The sequence below is a fragment of the Cydia splendana genome, chromosome 2 (assembly GCF_910591565.1).
Source record: "Cydia splendana chromosome 2, ilCydSple1.2, whole genome shotgun sequence".
Taxonomy (NCBI): domain Eukaryota; kingdom Metazoa; phylum Arthropoda; class Insecta; order Lepidoptera; family Tortricidae; genus Cydia; species Cydia splendana.
Genome location: NC_085961.1, coordinates 21,925,803 through 21,948,276, shown reverse-complemented (window position 1 = coordinate 21,948,276; position 22,474 = coordinate 21,925,803). Strand labels below are relative to the sequence as shown.

At 36.1% G+C, this 22,474-nt stretch overlaps 1 protein-coding gene across 2 annotated transcripts in view; it reads left to right on the top strand.

Moving 5' to 3' along the window:
• The window catches only part of LOC134805998 (autophagy-related protein 16-1), a 271,109-nt gene that overhangs the window by 229,758 nt on the left and 18,877 nt on the right, over nt 1–22,474 (top strand). The gene's annotated exons all lie outside the window — the stretch shown is intronic.

The following is a 22,474-nucleotide window of genomic DNA, read 5'->3' as shown; positions in this document are numbered from 1 at the left end:
GCGACTAGTCGCGTGTGGCGATATATCACATGCGAGGAATATCTTCAAGTAGTATATTGAGTGACTACGACTACGACAGCCAGTAGATGAGATTCTGTGCATGGAGAGCATCCACTTGTTGTTTAGTGAAAATGAGCCTTATGGTGCTCAAATGATGAAACTTAAGCAAGCCAATGGCCATTAAGTTCTGTGAGCGACTTACTTAGTAGGTCATGTAGATGCCTTTAGTCGTACATATAACTTTCCAAGTTCACACGGCTAGTCGCAAAGTGACCTGTCATTATTAGGCACTATGAAACCATGTGAGAGCTTATCTTTAAAAATTTAGGTATATTGTTCCGGTTTGTACTTTAATCGAATTTATAGGGACTCGCTTCCGCTCACTCTAGCCAAATATGTAAGGCTAGTTACGCCCTGCACACATTTTCACATTAATTTTACTCGTGCGATCACCTGCAAAACTCAGCAACTATCCACACCCGACAACAACAGCGAGCGCAAACTGTGCGTAAATTCGTCTCGTCACCTATACGTATAGTGCCTCCGTCTGATCCCAGACTTGTAGGGCTTTTTAAACGCCTTAATACGTCAACAAACATATCAACTTATTTGTGAGGATAAAATGTCACTGAAACAATGCCTGTACGTTTCATATTCTTATGCATTTTTTGTGTAACACGTAAGAATAACATGTATTTTTGTGAAAATAAGTAAACTCTATATCAATATACTTAGCAATTTACCTCTAGTTTTAGGTCAACCTAAATGTATTGTCCTAAGATTATTAGAAACATATAAAAAAAAAATTACAAGTGCGAAATGTCACGGACCGTGTAGTGTGACTTCCCCAGATTTTGTGATATTTGATTTTTTTTTGAAAAAATATGTAGTGATTTTGCAATAATTTATATCAAATATAAAACACTAATCCTTGTTCTACAACACTGTTTAAAAATTCTAGGATTTATAACGATTTTATATAATTTTAAACAACATACATTTTGTGATTAGTTTTCGCGTCACCACCGCGCGTGGTAATATAAACATGCGGTACTCGGTAGAAAAGTATCTTTACTACTGGCAGCCTTATTAAAGTTTTTTTAGAACAGCAACACTGTGTTGTTGTCAGGTTTACAAATGGCTGAAGGGAGAAGTTTTGTCGAAAATTATTTATTTGTGGTCATTTGAAAAAACGGCCAACCATAACGCGTCAACGCCGTGTTAGAGTTTTAAAAGTAAGTTGCAGTTTCACGTTATTGTTTGTAACATAACATCTACCTCATACATTGCAGATTAAGCTAATTATTTAACATTTGCAAAATCAAAGGAAATGTTTATGTAATATCGAACATGTTCCAAATTATCACGACCGTGGCCTCAAAAATCTGTCACCGCCACGGACTTTTGAGTCCACGTTCGTGACATATAGACACGTGGTCGTGTCATTCTTAATTCGTTTGATTAATTTAGAGGCACATGCACTTTTCAGACATGCATTTTTATTAGCTACAGATCATTTGCTATTATTGCCCGACTGCCAAAGCAAAAAAAATGTTTTTCGCTTGTAGGTATGTATGATGTGTATCGAACTTTTTGTCACGCTCTACAGCCTTTATGGTTTGACGGATTTCAACGTCTGAGCTGTCATTAATTTTGTCGTAGTCATAGGAGTGACTTAGGCTATGTTAAAATTACTATATAAATGAAAATAGCCGATTTGGCCACCAAAATGCCGAAATGCCACGACTGAGGGACACTTTGTCACAACCGTGTTTATGTACTCGTTTTATTTACCTTTCCTGAGGGTATTAAGCTTGACCATATGAATCAAAAAATTGCTTTTTGTATGTACTTTTGATATATGTAATAATATGTGAAAAATAAAAACGTTTAAAAAAAAACAATTTTGGACACAATTTAAGAATCACCCATATGTACATAAAGTAGCTATGCCATACGCTTAAGCACTGACGTAGAAATAATGAAGACCACTACTGATTATACTATTGTCTATTACTATATACAAAACAACACCGGCACCCGACATATTAAGAGGATTAATATATAATAATTTCGTCCTATATACGTCCCACTGCTGGGCACAGGCCTCCTATCATGCGCGAGAGGGCTTGGACTATAGTCCCCACTCTAGCCCAATGCGGATTGGGGACTTCACATACACCTTTGAATTTCTTCGCAGATGTATGCAGGTTTCCTCACGATGTTTTCCTTCACCGAAAAGCTAGTGGTAAATATCAAATGATATATAATATGAACATAAGTTCCGAAAAACTCATTGGTACGAGCCAGGATTTGAACCCACGACCTCCGGATCGAAAGTCGGACGTCATATCCACTCGGCCACCACCGCTTCATTAAGAGGATTATGTCCTTTAAATAAACCATAGAGTTTGAATATAAATTGTTCCGTGTAACAGTATAGCGATTGCTTAAATTCCTGATTGTACAGTTGCAATTGCACTTGTATCTGTTATTCACACCGTTCACTCAACGTGCCTGTTGAATGTGATAAGCCACTGTGAGAATGTGAGGTGGTCCGATTACTCCAATCGAATGTATTAAGTGATTCTCAATATGTAGATAGACCTTTTTTATATTAAAAAAAAAAATTAATAAAATAAAATAAATAAATAAAAAATAAAATGCATTTATTTCAGACTAATAAGTGTCCATAGTGTGTTAGTAACAAGAACATACTTAATAAACAACTATATTAGTACCTAAACCTAAGTGAAGAGAGGACCAGTGCCTGACTAGGCCACTGTCCCACCTCCCCGCTACTACGCTCAGGAGGCTGTGGCGGCTGTCGCGGACTCTGCGGAGCGTCGCGGCGCAGCGCCTGCGCAGCGTCGCATGAAAACCGTCAACGTGCGCATCCGCGAACATGCCAGACGCGCTGCAATGCCGCGGCAGTCGCAACAGCACCCTGAAAGCGTCATTGTATTGCACCCGTAATTTATTGATCGAGCGCTGCGTGTATTTCGACCATGAGCTGCAGGTATACAGCGATGTACAGTACGCACGGAATAGCGTAATTTTAACTTGCGATGTACACCGACTGAACCTGCGAGCTATCATGTTGGCTCTGATCGCCAGAGCCCTCCGCTCCCTCTCGATATCCGCATCGTCGCGTAAGTCATCGGTTACCAAGTGCCCAAGGTACTTAAACGAATTGACCCTCCTAAGCTGCTCTCCATTCAGGCGAATGGGTGGGACATGAGATGGGCACTTGGTTCCCGCCTTGAAAACCATGTATTCGCTTTTCGACACATTATATTTTAAATTATGTTTTAAAGCATATGACTCACAAATATTGATTAGGGTTCGCAGTCCGCCAACCGATGGGCTCAACAGCACCATGTCATCTGCATAGCTGATGTTGTTGAATGCTACCCTGTTCACGTGGCATCCGACATGCGTGCTGCTGAGCCCACCGATAAGCTCGTTAACATACAGATTAAATAATTTTGGCGAACTTAGTCCGCCTTGCCTGACGCCACAATCTAATCCGTACTCATCTGACAAAACGTTTCCCCATCGAACACTATTTCTCTGGCTCGCGTACCAGTATCTAAATATGCGTGTTAACTCCCTAGGAAAGTTTGTCTCGTCAAGCTTTTGCCAAAGTAAATCGTAATTTACAAGGTCAAATGCCTTAGAGAGATCTAGAAAACACGCATAAATAGGTGTATTACGCCGAGTATAGTACTCAACAGTGTTCTTTAGACAAATGATCGCACTTTCAGTCGACAGGCCGGCTCGGAAGCCGAACTGCGCGTCGTGTAAGTGCAAGCATTTGTCCAATTCCACGTTAAGTATCTTTAATTAATCATGTGCTTTTTATTTTAATGTTACTTATATGCGTTGGAGTACCTGTCACAAACATCATTACTAACCCAAGATCTGAAATTAAAGAACTACGTACTTACCTATAACTATTCAGTGAAATTGAAAAATTTCAATCATTGCGGGCTAATTCAACTCCATAAAAACATACTCTAATTTAATAAGTCCACTCTATAATCCTTATTCCTTATGAATCCTGCTTCGCTCTTTATACGGGCCACACTCCGTATAAATATGTATTAGGTAAGTATCATTAATAATCAGGCTAAAGTTAATAATCCAGCATTCGCATTTCCTCAGTACGTAACTCATCCGACGCTATAAGACTCCCTATGGTTATTAGCGTCATTCTCTCGAACATTAATCACTAGCGTAACATCACCCACCTTTAAGTTTATAAGAAATAAATATGAAAATTGTACACAGTTTACGGCAATTTATTAAATTCAAGCATTGAATTGTAGTTCCGTAGGGCGCCGACATGATGTAGTGTAGTAGGTACCGGCTGACATATTTTACACTCTAAGTTTTACTAGCCCCACATTATTAAGGTTCAAGTTAGACCGGATGCGCGCATATAGTTTTGCACTTGGGCCTGCACGCGACGCCAAGCCACGCATTGAATATTTTTCGTAGAAAGGACATCTTACCAACACAATATGTATTAACACGAACTACTTAAATAAAAAAAAATGTTACTAACAATATACTGAAACCAATGTGTTGTGGAAATAGGTAGCTAAACAAGTTATCCCTGTTCAGTCCTATTCAGAATTTGGGATATTAAAAATATATAGAAAACAACCGAAATTGCAATTGAATATCCTTAATTAAGCACTTGGTTATTTGTGCGGTAAGCAGTGAAGCATACTTGTTTATTACATCAAAATACACTTAAGTAAATTAGTCGCTATTAACCTACACCTGTTCAGCTAAATAAGCAAATTAATATTTTCTAGGAAAATTTAAGAACTGGGTGGGAATGGCTTTATAATATATCTTAAAACGTGTCAAGTGGATTAGTTTTTATTAGTATGTAATTAAGTAATTAATAGCAATGCATTTCGTTTAATGTTCTGCCCGGCACTAAACATATTTATCCAGTAATAGCTCAAGTATTTATCCTCGTCTTAAGTACCGTATGTAAATAAATACGCGTCATTATTCTCGACAAATAAAAAAGCCGACAAATGAGCAGGGGCGGTCATGTTTCATTTGCGCCGGCGCAGCCCGCGACCGTTCGTAGTAGCCGCCTGCTCCCGACCTGACCCCAAGGTAATAAACTTGCAGTGGATACATTTTTGACCTTGAATATAAAACTAGAATTGCCTTGCTCGTGACATCGTTTAGTTTCCCCGTAACATTTTGCATGGACAATTGAAATCGTGAGGTCAACATTGGCTCGGTCTGTCTCACCGTTGCAAATTTCTCTTTCCCATACCGTACAGAGAATATTCACCCGGTGCCAGCGAGCGCTGTGGCCTACTGGTAAGCTACCCCGATGACCTTTTCAACCCTGGTTGGTTGTCGAAATACATACGTAACAACAATGATCATGCTACAACTAAGTTTGTTAAACAAGTCATATCATGCTTCCATAGCGTTATCCCGGTATTTTGCCATAACTCACTCGGTGAGCCTGAGGCAATAAATAAATTCACAATTTAAATTTATTTATGTCGATTTTTGTCTGTCTGGCGTAAAAAACCTCTATTTCATATTCAAAAAAACTTACTAACTACTATGTTCGTATCATCGTTTGCTTTTTATATAGAGGTTATGGAAAGAACATTTGATGTGCCAAGCATCATGTTGGAATCGTATTAGTTTGTGCACAGTGCACACCTGCTTCCGCTAAAGCCAAACCAAATAAGTGTGAGAGTAACACTCCTGTGATATCAGATCAAAATCACATTAAACTGGAATTAGATAAACATGTAAAGGATGCAGCCTATGCAGCACTAGTCGTGTTGCAAATGTAAGCCGATCATGTGCACACATCCGCGCAGCATGTCGAAATGTCACGATTAAACAGTTATTCCTAGGTCGTTTCCTTTTATTTTCACTTAGCACTGTATAATCGATAGAACTGTTCTATTTAACTAAATACCTGAATAGATTAACTTGGGTATATGGGTATGGGGTCCGAAATCTTGTTAATTTAACAGTCACTTTACTAAAGTATTTGTTAACCAATATTATACTCTAATTATTGATTACTTAGTTAAAATTGTCCATTATCGGTACACATACACAGTCACAATGCGAGTAAACCGTTGTAATGTTTGCTGAAGTCAATATTGAATTAGTGTCTGCGTTTGCAATAGAATGAGCACGCATTATCCAATAGGTAAGTATGCGGACCAGACACCATCACTAAGAATGATATTAGGTAAAATATTGGAATTTCTTAATTGTTTATAAAAGTGTCCAATCCTCAGATCACGAACCAATAAAATATCGCTTAAAAACATTAAGCAAGTATTTTCATTTTTATTCGTAGGTAGGTTAACTATGGGTTAGATCCTTGTAATAAAAGGTGTGCTCGGCAAACTAGATCCATAAACCACTGCGCGTATGTTTTCATGTTTGATGGTCTTATGTAAGATAAATTTAACGGTCACACATGCCTTCTGAGATTGCAGCGCTCAGGCGCTGGATGCTTTGTCCGCTCCGGACCCGCCCTAAACTCGTCCGTGGACTCCATTCTTCAGTAAATCTGTGTAAATACACCATATTGTTAGCATGGCTCGTGACGTCCACCAACTGCATACTGAGATATGATCGGGCTAATTTGCGCACACGTCTTGCGTTACAATGGTGAAAATAATTTCTCTCACACGGCTACAAAGAAACGCGGAAACATTCCTCTGCGTATCTTTGCTCAGCAATTCTTGTCCTCAAATTTTAATGTTACTTCTAACTTCAAGTTGCGTGCTCATTTTATCGCAAACGCGGACACTAATTCAATATTGAAGTAAACATTACAACGGGTTACTCGCATTGTGACTGTGTACCGTTGTTGCATAAACACTAGGTTTAATCTACTGCGGTTAAAATCAATGAACAGAATCGTATCGACGTAAAGTGAGATGAGTAATAAAGATAGGATCCCCTGGTGCTCAGACCATTGTTTCCCTTTCATAAACAGGTGGTTATCGGAGTAAACTAACTGTTTTAGTGGAGTTATCTAGTTAGCTCATTATAATAATTCATACGGTAGGTATGTGTTATGTATACCCCGTAACGTTTCGTATCTTTACTCTCCACAGACCAGGAGGCCAATTCCAACTTTCATTATGCTATCAAAATGCTGATATCATTTTTCTATACGAACAAGGATAGGTACTAGTGAAATGCACCGACGATTGACATAATTTAGATATCAGTTTGACATCATATGTAGGTATGAGATGAGAGCTATGCACTCATTGTTACAACTGTTTGAACTGTTTTTCTTAACAAAGAAATATTCTGCAAAAGCAGTTGAAGCGGTTGAATTAGGTAATGTTTTGTTGAACATTTCCTTGTATTTTTTTAAATAATAATGCATACCTACCTAACTTTCATTGTTTATACTACACTGATAAAACTCAATTGCCACTAAAACCAGCGTGTTCAGGCTTTGTCTATGGTTCAGGTACCTGTTAAGTACTCAAGTTTCATACCTCATTTTACCGTTTTGTTTTATATGCGCTGTAAATTAAACGAAGCAATTAACAATTAGCAATTAACTAATTGGTTTAATTTACGGCTTTAACTAACTGAAACGTCACTTTTTTTTTAGATGCATAATTTTAACAAGCTAATAAATAAGTCTCTATCAACCGGGGGTCAAAAACAAATATTTCCAAGATATTATGCTCTTAAGACTATTCCTAATTTTACGACTTGCCGTCGAGTAATTAACTTTAATTACAAACCACGGGTATTTTGGTAAATTTTGTAATTACTTTCTATACAGCCATACCGTATATTTGATGTATATAATATTATTATCAATAATAAAACGAATAATTTTATAGCTATCTGATATAAGTATATTTGGATGGTGTTTAGCAAAAATGAGTCATCCCACATCCATTTTGCAATAAAATGTCAACTTTAAGCGTCAATTTTTTGAGTTGACATCTTATTGAAAAATTTATGTGGGTTGACACATTATTGCTTAACAGCATCCATTTATTTGTTACCGAAAATCCTTTCGTAAGTACACAATGACGATCTAGATCAGATGATGGCTCCAAAGGATCGTTTAACGGTTTGTCTCCTGTACGCACAATCGCGGAAATGTACGCGGATTGTAGGCGCTCATGTTGTGGAGCAGAGAGGGCAAGTCGCGGGCGCGCGCCCGCCGCGCCGCGTCGCCCGTCGCCGTCCGCGCGCAGCATGCGGCCTTGCTTTATGTTTGCAAAATTAACAAGAACATGTGCGACGCTAACTTATTGTTCAACTAGGAAACATCCAGATTTATTGCATGTTACCGGCACGCTTATCTTTAACATTCATATCACTTCGTATCTAATTTTATTCGTGGGAAAAAAACACTCAACTAATAATTGTATGCTTTAACATGGGTAATAGGCATCGAGAAAATAATTAAACTATTTTTATAGTTTAAGTTCCCTGGTGCTCGTGTGAACATGAAGAGCAACATAAACGCGCAGTTATGTGAATAAAACTATTAGAGCAGGTGCAATATCCGAATCAGTTTATTGGTGCACTAATAACACATCGATATTATACATCACCGTGGGATTGAATATGCCGACCCACTAATACCATAGATATAGCTATATTGCCCATTTTGAGTTAAATGTTATAACAATAAGTACAAACGAAGCACTCTTCCCTTCCAAAGAATACAACTCATAAAACCTCTAGGTAAATGCATCCTTATTGTCAATAAGCCAATTTCTGTAGGTTGCAAACAGTTATTTTTATTACTCTAGGTACAGTAAGTGCCCCTACTTGAGTACCCACGTCGCTGTATAGAAAAGTGGATACCTACTTACGTTAAGGCACTGACTATACTACCTATACCTACTACTAAACGATATAATTGTATTGTAGTACGGGCAGGTTTCCGCAACTTGACGACGCTATAATATTGATTTATTTTACACCATTAAATTAGCAAGAGCTATTTACTTCTAATGCCATCAGGAATTTGTAGGTTTAGTTGGTTGGGTTGGGTTATTCACACTAATTAATACATCAAATCATAGATTAATGAATGTGGGAATCAAACTCCGGAAGTATAAGTTAGTACGAGCCCGTCTGTTGCACTTTGCACCTGAATTATTGTCTTTATTAATTTTGTCCTAAATGAAAACATCTCAGTCCTAAAACGCCTTGATGTGTAATAGTTTCGTTTTATACCATGACGGTGGCAAAAAACTATACAGCCCGCGTGCTGTTAAGCAGTTACTGTGACCTATGGACGCTTGAAAATCCAGGGGCGTGTGTTATGCGTCGCCGACCTTTTAACCTGTAAGCACTCTCCTTTTTTAAGAACACCGTATTGTAATATCCCAAAAAAATCTGTTGGAGCTGGAGACCTTTTTGTATCACAAATAAATAAATAAATCTCATAATTTTAATAACAAAACTTCTTAAAATATATTAATAATATGGTTGTCTGTAAAGTCGGTTTACGGACGATAATTTTGCGTGATAACGTCATAAGAAAACATTGATGAAACATTGCATACTTTGTCCGTAACGTTACCATGGAGATCTGTCCACAACGTTACCATGGAGATATTGGAGATCTGTCCACAACGTGACACTTTTTCGTGCATGCTACCGGTGTTCATCGATTTATAAGACGCGTCAAAAACGGGTCAAATCTCACAATACAATGAAACGTCAAAAAACTGGAATTCTTCATATATCGCTCCTTGAGAAACATAACGTCATTATCCAAAAAATGGGGTTTTTGAGTTAATAACGCCATCTAGCTCGTATGATCGTAACGCACGCAATACGAAGACACGTATCGCCCTAGCTCTATTAGAACCGCCAGAGGGCGCTAATGTCGTTATGGCGAATAGAGGTAATAGGTGCCTGTCTCATAGGAATAATGCCATTAAAGGGAAGTAAATTGTATTTTTTTGCTTAGTGACGGTTTTCTATGAGATTCAATGGTAAGTACGTCAATTTACATAAGAAATAGTGTATCTATACGTACTATGTCACTTTAAACTTATAATATGGTATCAAAATCAAAACTCAATTTAAAGCAATATCGTACTTTTCCCTTTAAGGACACTTGTATTTTTGAATTTAATAGAATAGAATAACGTTTTGAAATAAGTAAAGTGACATTATACCTATAATGACGGTTTTGCTTAAAACTTAAAGCCATAATGCTGACTAAAAATAAAAACGTACTGTTCTTTTACTTTAAGTGACATTGTGATTTTAAGAAGCTGACAGAAGTTTTAGCAGGTCGATCGTCATTATCTGTGTAGTGTCAATATTCTAGCTTAGTTTACCATAGCGACAGTTGGCATGCTTAAGTGAAAAATGTCGTTTTAAGCTTAAAGCCACTACAACTGGTACAGAACGCTTATAACGGTGTGGTTAATGAATGTCACTCGTTGTTTAATGTCACTGTGTTGTATTTTTTCTATAAGGTTCATAATAGAGTTGTATTATGGGTACCTACTAGACGATTATTTATAATTAGATAGATATAGCCACATTACGAGCCCTATTGATCTAACTGTGGAACTAGGTTGGTATGTGTAAGATTCCCATATTTATTAATTATAATATAATATTATTTATGTGTTGTGTGATACTTTTTCATTCATCAAAATTAGCAAGTTATTTTTGTGATGTCTGTTATGTTCCAATTTTATTTTTGACAAGGTGACACAAAACACACATTAATTATTATTATCACTAGGTAGGTACTTACCTATTAATTACCCATAAAACTATTGTTCTCTTACAGTAGAAAATGTCTCAATGTGTCTTGAATGACAAAAAAGTTTAAAGCTATTTTAATAAAGTTAATACTACTGTTTTAGTTGAAACTGTTAATAAAGTTAATACTTATGATGATGAAGAATTCGTACCTCCTTCAGAAGAGCTAGTTCTAATAACGTAATGTGTCGCTTGTGAGTTTTTTGTTGTTTTTCCGGGTTGGTTTAATTTTGCTACTGGCTGTTTCTAAAGTATTTATAATGTTGTTATCATAGACTTATAATATATAGAGACGGTGTCTCAGCGAGCTGTCACTGTTGCCACTTTTGTTTAGTGTACGATTAACAATGAGGCCCACGTTGCTGTAGCCATGTCGATAAAGTCATATCGATAAACTATCGACATTTCTTGCAATTTTAATTTTACTTCAAAGGCTTAACGATACCTAAAATTACCAAAAACGCTTTTATTCTTTATTGTGGTTATCAGATCACAATTTTATAGTCACGCCCCAGCAGGGAACCAAGGGAAAGTTCAGATATTTAATTAAAATACATGAATACGTCCTAAAATAGGTGTTCCGCAATAATTGAATTATATTATTATATTATAATATATTCATTATCCATTACTTCGAGCAACACCGGCTTCCGACACATCGGAAGGGAGGGGCCCAAGCGATATCTCACCGTACAAATCTTTCTGCTATTTTTCGCGGGGGGAAAGGTGCACACAGTCGCACTTCTCACACACTTACATACAAAATCCAATCTGTAATGACGACACAAATACATAGATAATGACACACGTCAAAGACAAATCTTGCAAACCTCGATCTCTTTTTGTGTACAAGTGTCACAACACGCACACTAACACATTTTCGTTGAAGTATGTTATTGTATTCTGAGAGATGAGAAGTCGGATTTGTCGCTCGACCGATCCGCAATTTGTATTGAGCGAGCAAAATCGATAAATCCAACAATTACATGAGACTAAAATATAATAATTGTGTTTGAATGTAATTAAACGTATGATATGTAAAAAAAAATATTACATGTGAAATGTAACACTTTCTTTTTGTAAATTTGATGTCCCCGACCCCTTTTTACAGCAAAAAACCGAGCAAACAGGCATTTTTGTGCAGCAGTGTTCACGCGCGCGTCTAGACTCGGTCTAGTGAAAAATCCAAGTGCAACTAGTTTTATTACCCGCGCTAGATTAGATTGACGCGCTAATCTTGTACCTCGGCAGAGGGGAAATAGTGCGAGACTGGTCGCTCTAAACACACAATTAAAGAGCTTAAACTAAACATTGATAACAAAATTATAGATTCCAATTTAGAAGTAGCTACAGAATTTGAAAATTTTTTCACCGAGGTACCAGTATCCACAACTAAGGATTTAAATTCATCACCCTCATCTGCTGTTACATTATTAAAACATAACGCTCCAGAGTGTTGTGGAGACCTTCATTTTGAACATGTTTGTACCTCAGATGTAATAAAGGCGTTTAAATCAATTAATGTCAAAAAAACTAATGACCTCTGGGGAGTCTCTGTCCATGCTGTCAAATCCTTAGTTGAAATTGTAGCGCCTGACTTGGTAGTTATATTTAACAACAGTGTTGATTGCGGCGAGTTTCCTGATCTAATGAAACATAGTAAAGTAATTCCTTTATTTAAATCTGGTAGCAGCTCTGACCCCACTAACTTTAGACCGATATCTGTGCTACCAACATTTAGCAAGATTTTTGAAAAATTAGTTCTTTCTCAATTAGTACGACATTTTAACGTTAATAATTTGATGCATAATAAGCAGTTTGGTTTTACACGGGGTCGCTCAACAACCGATGCCGGTGTTGAGCTAATTAAGCATATTTTCGATGCCTGGGAGGAGTCACGAGATGCTTTAGGTGTCTTCTGTGATTTATCTAAGGCATTCGACTGTGTTTGTCATGAAACATTAATCAGGAAACTTCATTATTACGGAGTTAGAGGATCGGCACTGAATTTACTTAAGTCCTACTTAAATGGTAGAATACAAAGGGTCGATGTGAATGGACAGCGATCACCTGGGTCATTGGTCTCTATGGGTGTACCACAGGGGTCAATATTGGGACCTTTCCTGTTCCTTATCTACATAAATGACTTGCCATTCCTTGTTAAGACCCACCATGATATAGTATTGTTTGCAGACGACACCTCACTTATTTTCAAAGTCAAACGACAGCAACAAGCTTACAATGATGTAAACAATGCCATTTCAAAAGTAGTAAATTGGTTCAATGTTAATAATTTATTGTTAAATGAGAAAAAGACTAAATGTATTAAGTTTGTCACTAGTAGTAACGTAAGGCATGTGCAAACAAGTGTCATTGTGAAGGATGAGGAATTGGAATTAGTTGATAGTACAGTTTTTCTTGGTATAACTTTAGATTCTAAACTCCAGTGGGGTCCCCATATTGCTACTCTTTCGAATAGACTGAGCTCTGCAGCTTTTGCAGTGAGCAAAATCCGTCAGTTAACTGACGTGAAAACAGCTCGATTAGTATATTTTAGTTACTTCCATAGCATTATGGCATATGGTATTTTACTGTGGGGCGGTGCTTCAGAGATAAATACCATTTTTGTTCTGCAGAAGAGGGCTATTCGAGCAATATACAAAATGAACCATAGAGACTCACTTAGAGATAAATTTAAGGAAATTGACATAATGACAGTGCACTGTCAATACATTTATGAGAATATTCTGTATGTACATAAAAATATTGTAAATTTTAGGAAAAATTGTGAAATTCATAATATTAATACTAGAAATAAACATAAGCTCGCAGTGCCCTTCACTCGGCTCCATAAAATTAAAAAATCATTCATGGGTAATTGTGTAAGATTTTATAATAAACTTCCAAACCATATTACTGAATTATCTATTAATAAATTTAAGAATTATGTAAAGCGTAAACTTATTTCTAAAGCTTATTATACCACACAAGACTACATGAATGATATTACAACGTGGGATTAATTGTTATTCGAAATGATTATTTATTTATTAGGTACATTTGATTATTGATAAGGAAATGGATATTCCGATGTAATACTATCTACTTCTTTTGTTACTTATGCTTTTTTTTTGACATTTAGATTTTATTCTAGAAATTCTAGACTAGTATTTTTTTATACAATCTTTTTAATGTTTGACGATCCTTTTGTGAAATTCTTAGTGTTAAATTTGATATGTATAATAATCCAATTTTATTATGGAATAATATTAACATCAATAAATTGCTCTGATAATTAGATTAAGATTAATTACGATTCATAAGAGCTTGTTGCTAGGCCTACATGAATAAAGTATATTTTTGATTGATTGATTGATTGAATGCCGCCTCCCTTCCGTGTTGCTCGAAGATCCATTAGCATTTCAATTATGTTTATGTTTAACGAAGATATTGAAGCTTCAATTAATCGCTATTTCGTTCCGCTGTGTAGCGTTTATCGATATATAACATGATTAAAATCGACTTTTCACATCCCTAAAAGAGCACACATATACGCTTTTACGCACACATACACAGCCTGGGCGCATCAAGAAAGGCAACACTTGATTTGAAGTCCACCTTGTCAACAGTATGGTTGTCCTTTTTTGACAAACGGCATTTTTAAAAGAGCGAGGAGAGAGAAATGATACTAGTTGCTGCGACGTGAAAGAGAACAGAAAACGTTGGGCCCTTGGTTGTTATTTTGAATTTGAACTTCTGAATGTGTATTTGTGGTATCTCTTCTTGTAAGGTGTCAAAATTACTTCGTAATTCTAAGTTAAACTGATCGTGGTTTCAAATAAGAGTGTGTTTCTGTTTAGGTGTTTTGCCTATTTATGAATTAATTGCTTGCGGTGGATTTAAGTCTTAAACTTTATTTTTGCTCTCACGGGTCTGTGATCGGAACTAAATTTAAACCTATTGATGTACCTAATACCTACATAAATAAATATCTAATTTACTTTTGTCAGATGAAAATATTATTATATAAGTAGTCAATTTCGTGTGTGATATTCCGCCAGGCGAAGTCCAGGTCCAGCGACTTTGAAGTTTTTTTTAGAAAGAAGGAATTACTTATCTACGTTCATGTTTCGACCAAAGGCAAATGGAATAGACCTAGAACTACGGTCGTTTCTGCTGCCAAGGCCATATGTGGTCCAACTATGTATGTGTGCTTGATCTGACTTCACCAAGGACAATGGTCCATGTTTTCTGCTTTTCATCAGTAGATTTATTTAGAGGGTCATAATCTCGTAATACTCTTCAATCTTATCATCGCAATGTGTAGATGTTGATGCGTAGGCTTTGATTGCGGTTAAGGTAGGATATAGCTTTGGGATTTGGGATCTAGACACGCGGTAGCGTGTCCAGCCAAGTTCAAAGAAAAAGGAACTGGCGACGCAGCAACCGTGTGTAATATTACACGAACCATTTCGAGCTACTTTTGACCCCTTCACAACTTGAAACCTACTTAACCTACACTAATGAAATTTGGCACATGTATTCAAGCCCCTTAGCTTGTCCAAAATACAAAATTTCAGAAACGTAGCTCAAACAGTTACTGATAAATTAACGTTTAAAAACCGGCATTTTTGTGACTGACTGACATATAGATCATAAACCTAACCCACTTCCAGATGACCTAGAAACTTGAAATTTGGCATCAAGGTAGACTATTAGGTGTATATAGAGGGAAAAATCTGAAATGTGGAAATTATTGATATTTCGATGGAAAAAAAATTATTAATATTTATAGACCAAAAACCTAACCCAATTCTAGATCACTTAGAAACTTGATATTTGGCACCAAGGTAGACTATTAGGTGTATATAGAGGAAAAAATCTGAAAACTGGAAATTATTGATATTTCGAGGGAAAAAAAATAATTAATAGTTTTAGACCAAAAACCTAACCCACTTCTAGATCACTTAGAAACTTGATATTAGGCATCAAGGTAGACTATTAGGTGTACATAGAGGGAAAAATCTGAAAACTGGAAATTATTGAGATTTAGATGGAAAAAATAATAATTAATACTTATAGACCAAAAATCTAACCCACTTCTAGATCACTTAGAAACTTGATATTTGGCATCAAGGTAGACTATTAAGTGTATATAGAGGGAAAAATCTGAAAAATGGAAATTATTGATATTTCGATGGAAAAAAAAGAATTAATACTTATAGACCAAAAACCTAACCCACTTCTAGATGACTTAGAAACTTGATATTTGGCATCAAGGTAGACTATTAGGTGTATATAGAGGGAAAAATCTGAAAACTGGAAATTACTGAGATTTAGATGGAAAAAATAATAATTAATACTTATAGACCAAAAATCTAACCCACTTCTAGATCACTTAGAAACTTGATATTTGACATCAAGGTATACTATTAGGTGTATATAGAGGAAAAAATCTGAAAAATGGAAATTATTGATATTTTGATGGAAAAAAAAGAATTAATACTTATAGACCAAAAACCTAACCCACTTCTAGATGACTTAGAAACTTGATATTTGGCATCAAGGTAGACTATTAGGTGTATATAGAGGGAAAAATCTGAAAACTGGAAATTATTGATATTTCGATGGAAAAAAAAATAATACTTATAGACCAAAAACCTAACCCCTCTTCAAGATCACTTAGAAACTTGATATTTGGCATCAAAGTAGACTATTAGGTGTATATATAGGGAAAAATCTGAAAACTGGAAATTATTGATAATTCGATGGAAAAAAAATAATTAATACTTATAGACCAAAAACCTAACCCACTTCTAGATGACTTAGAAACTTGATATTTGGCATCAAGGTAGACTATTAGGTTTATATAGAGGGAAAAATCTGAAAACTGGAAATTATTGATATTTACATGTAAAAAAATTAATTAGGTAATACTTAAAAACCAAAAACCTAACCCACTTCTAGATCACTTAGAAACTTGATATTTGGCATGAAGCTAGACTATTAGGCGTATAAAAAAGAAAAAAATGTGAAAACTGAAACTTTTTAACAATTGACCGCAGGTTAGCTAGGGTCTCCTTTTCAGCTTAGGCAAACTGCTTTTATGATGAATACCTACTATAGTAATTTCTGTACAAAAAGTAATGATATCCCAACAAAAACATAAATGTGAAATGAGAGCCAAGTTCAATATTAAGAATATGTGTCGTTGTTGACTCGCTGACAAAAGAATTGAGATCTATATGGGTGCCAAGTTCTGTGTTGTGTAGAAAATCCTGAAATTATAAAGAAGTTGTCTTGGCTAGTTTTTACGTATAGGCTACTTTTCTAAAATTTGGTTTGTTGGTAAAAACTAGCCAAGTCAAATCCTTTATAATTTCAGGATTTTCTACACAACACAGAACTTGGCACCCATATAGATCTCAATTCTTTTGTCAGCGAGTCAACAACGACACATATTCTTAATATTGAACTTGGCTCTCATTTCACATTTATGTTTTTGTTGGGATATGCTTAACGTCAACACAGCCACCTTGTCGGAGTAATTTGATAATCCGACAATGTTGTCCTGCCACTTCTTTTTGACGACAAATCGTGTGGGTATCTTCCGCCGGGTAGTTTCAAAGTAGCGCCAATAATAGAAAAGCTAACGGAAAAACGTCTGAGGTGGTACGGTCATGTACAGAGGCGTCCTGTAGACTACATGGTTAAGGTAGCGCTCGATATTTCAACGACGAAGCGAGGACGTCGAAGACCACCTGCCACCTGGCTGACGATGGTTCAGCGAAGCCTGAAAGACCTCAATATAGACGCCGACGTTGCACTCAATCGTGCAGAATGGAGGAAAAGAACAGGGAAGGCCGACCCCAAGTAAATGAGAACAAGGCCTAGCAGGATGATGATGACGTGGGTATCTTCCGCCCGGGGATTCTTAGCACCACTTTTACAGGGTACTTAGCGCCGTAACGAGGAGTCGTACATGTCAAATGAGATTGGGCCATAAGCCCACCATGCTGGTTCAGTGCGGGTTGGTGGATCGCCAGAGGCTTGTTTGGTATTCCACAGGGTGACCACGTGCAGGAGAGGCTGGTCTGGGGTCCGTTACATGACATTCGGGCCCCTTACATCGCATCCCCCAATTATTACCCTCCCCTTTGTTTATTTACTTTGGTAATTTTTGATCGTAAAAATATAGCCAAACAAAACAAGCTAAGAATACTCTAGTTTTAAAGAAAAACTAGTCTTATTTGCTAATTTTTTAAGACTGAAAGCCGCTTACTTTAGTAAATATTAATTAACATCCATGTAAAATGATTCTATTTGCGCTTTTTCTTTGAAATAAACGTTAAGTTATATCAAATAACTGGATATAGTGTCACTGTTCCATAAATTGAATCAATATTGCGAAGTCGTCATGTGACATTAAGCAAAACTAAACGGAATAGTGACATTACAATTTTCTTTTAATTGAATTATCTTAGAAATTAAACAAAAAAAACACAGTTTACTCAAATGACTCACAAGATTAGTTTAAAATCTAACAAAATATAGCAAAAAACTCTTTCTTTTATCTCTAGTACGGCAGTTTTAGACGTTTGAAGATTTCGAAAATTTTAAAGCTCTGTACCCAAAAAACACGTTTTTCGCTTAATGACACTGTGTTTCTCAAGGAGCGATTATGTTCTTTAATACCTATAATTTCGTTCCGATATTTTTGTAATAAATCTTTTTTCATAATATAATCAGTTTCTATAGAGATAAACAATAATAATAGTTTATTCATTCGATCTTCTTAAGACTTACTTGAATTTTATCTATGCTAACCTACCTATACGGTTTGAACATATCGCAAGTGTAATTGAAAATCACTGCGTGTAACACATGGGAGATAAGTATTGAAATCGTAAACTCGACTCATAAAAGACTCGTTAACAAAATAATACTTATAACATGTGTATTGTCGGTCGGTCGACCAAAAATGTACGTGGTTTACTTGTTGATGACATCACTTACAGCTCGGGCTTTAAATTTACTAATGTAGTGTCTATTTATATCGCCACTAATGAGGCTAAGTAGCGCTCTGCACAGTCTGCACACCCTCCTCTATCAAACGGAATACCGTGACGGCGACGCGACGTTAGCACACGCGGATCTCCGACCGTAACGTATCATAAGCAACAGTGATATCGATATGTGTGAATGCTCACATGGCTACGCCATTGTCGACGGCAAGCGAGCGTGAGCGTCCATCCCAATAATATCGACATGCTACGATTATTTCACTCGCAATATCAAATTATTGTGTAATGAACATCGTCTAGCCTAATCTCTGCTTGCAAGCTTTTTGTGGCGGTGAGGCGAACGACCGAAACATTCTTGAAATTGCTTTATTCGGTAACCTGTTTCCGAACAGGAGGCGTGTAATGCGGTCATGAATCAAGACGCCACGGGAATGAGATTATTATGTTATACTTAGATATTTTATGACTATTGTAGCAATAAAACCAATCAGATAAGTAATTTACTGTTTATTTTTTGCCTTGCTAGAAATGATTACCTACACTACAGTGATAATTAAAAATTATATGTCGTTTGTGTGGCGTCTGTTTAACCAGCTTACCGTGTTACGGTTTATTAGAAGTATAAGGGTAGGTACATAATTTATTTTTCACCACACCAGTTCGGAAAGGAAAACGGATAGCAAAGTTGCACTTTGCTATCAGTAATTGACATGTGAGGTAAAGTAATCAAATGCAAATTTTGAGTTGTTTTCTTATGTTTGCTGGTAGAATTGACTTTTAAATGATGATTTTGGATGATAAATATTTAATAACATTCATTTGAATTTCATTTTGTTTGATATTTTACATTTAATATTTGCTTCGGGTTGGTGTGGTGAAAAATTTTGTGTTTCACTCGGGGGCACATTTTGTTTAACCCTCGTGCTCGTGCTTTAATCCTCGTAACGCTTAAGATTCCATTTATGTAACTTTTAACTGGAGTGGTCGTTGTGCAGATCGTGTACCGCACCCAAGCAAGTGCGTGATTTTTTTTTTTTGTAACGAAATTAGACGTTCCGGCAATATTAATAGTTATTTGTTTTACAAGGTGACAAATTTTCTCGTGGTAATATTGATGTCCGAGCAAGCGAAACACTTATACCAAAATTGAACCGCGAGCAAAGCGAGCGGTACGAAAAATGGTATCTTGACCGTTAGAAGGGTTTTAAGGCACGAGTAACAAACAAACACTTGCGTGTTTTTTTTTACCACAGCAACGCGAGGAAAACAGGTACTAACTGTAAAACATTACAGATCAAATCTAAATTAACGTTAGTAGATACATACTATTGAGAATCAGTGTTTAAAAAGTCAATTTCACTACCAGACATGAGAAAACAACTCAAAATTGGCTTCAAATTATTTTGCCACTCTAGAGGATAAAATACATACAATTTTCTCATCAGCTTTTGAAAAATAAAAGAAAGCCTTTACGTGTTGATGTGGTGAAAATTATATTTTCCACTTTAATCTCAAGTGATCGTCGTCACGCTTCTACAATTTTTAATTGCAGGAAACCCTGCTACGAACTACGCCGTAGCACAACGAGATTGACTTGAATGAATATTATTTTATAAAATCGTAAGGGTTATTCTACATCATAACATTCATAACAGGTTATGTAACGATTTTGATCTGGATTTGTTTTTTATATGACCTGTCAGCTATCAGATCAAATTCATGATTTTTTATCAGAATAAGCCTCCGTGACGTACCTACTTAATTGGAGCATTTCAAGTCTAGTGCCTGCGAACTGGTGGCGTACTTAAGCCACGAATTTTAAAAGCTAATAGTTTTGCAATAGTTATATGTAGGTATCATCATCATCATCATCATATATATAAAATTGAAAAACCAGAACGGGATAAAAAACGAGCGAAGAAGAGAGATGGCGCCTTACAAATTTCTAAAAAAGTTTTTGACACGTATCTCGAATACAACGCACGTATGTTAAGAAAAAACTGTTTAAATTTATTATCTAGATATGAGAATAAAACTAGAACATAAAAACTATCGCTTTCGATGCGTATTTAATTTACAATAAGGAAAATAAATTTTCATAACAATCTTTATTTTACGACTTCGACCATTTCTCGGGAACTCTCAGTTGCTTTCGTTTGGCGGTGCTACAGATTAGACCAAATAATCCGTAAGTTAAAGTAAACTAAATTATGTTTGTCATGTTGGTATACAGGTATTTCTGAGTTTTTTTACACGAAGTAAAATAAAAAGTGCTGCCAACCTCAACCTTAGTCCATAGCCCATACGAGTGAAATAGGCCATTTATGACATATCAATCAAATTAATATTATCGTATGATTATCGTGTTAATAATTTGTATTTTATTGTTTTAAATTTCTTTATGAGTTATTATTATTCAGATTGATTTTCATGGCTCGGCAAACATTGTCATTCGTCCAGGGAAAGGGCTGCCGAGATAAGCCAAAAATACAAAGTTATAGAATGGGAGACGAGCGTACTTGGGACAACAAAATGGGAGACGCCCGATGGCGAGAGCTATCGCAAGATCGCAAGAAACATGACGTGATCTGGTATCGGAGGCCAGGTGAGTCCTTTGGATCGTTGCGTCACCTTAGCCGTAGTAATGTTAAGATCCAGAAAGGGAAATGGGGACTACCTACGTTTGTATGAAAAGGCGATTTATGGGTGGTGGTCGTCCATATTCGTGGCTTAAAGCGGAAAATAAGTAATCTAATGAACGTTTTTGCAACTAGGCTTACAACAATAAGTAATAATTTTATGTTAAAACAAGTTTTAAATAAATACCTACGTACGTTATAAGAAATTTTTGAATTAAGTTATCCAAATAACGGCTACCTACTTGACAAATAAGAAATCCTTATCACAGTTATAAACCCTGGCAGGGATACATAATAATGTCGGTATTTAACTAAACATAAGACAAACTCTTTATTTCATTTACGCGAGCGGAGCTGCGGTCCCGTCTAGTTATATATATCCCAACAAAAACATAAATGTGAAATGAGAGCCAAGTTCAATATTAAGAATATGTGTCGTTGTTGACTCGCTGACAAAAGAATTGAGATCTATATGGGTGCCAAGTTCTGTGTTGTGTAGAAAATCCTGAAATTATAAAGGATTTGACTTGGCTAGTTTTTACCAACAAACCAAATTTTAGAAAAGTAGCCTATACGTAAAAACTAGCCAAGACAACTCCTTTATAATTTCAGGATTTTCTACACAACACAGAACTTGGCACCCATATAGATCTCAATTCTTTTGTCAGCGAGTCAACAACGACACATATTCTTAATATTGAACTTGGCTCTCATTTCACATTTATGTTTTTGTTGGGATATCATTACTTTTTGTACAGAAATTACTATAGTAGGTATTCATCAGAAAAGCAGTTTGCCTAAGCTGAAAAGGAGACCCTAGCTAACGCGCGGTCAATTGTTAAAAAGTTTCAGTTTTCAGATTTTTTTCTTTTTTATACGCCTAATAGTCTAGCTTCATGCCAAATATCAAGTTTCTAAGTGATCTAGAAGTGGGTTAGGTTTTTGGTTTATAAGTATTACCTAATTAATTTTTTTACATGTAAATATCAATAATTTCCAGTTTTCTGA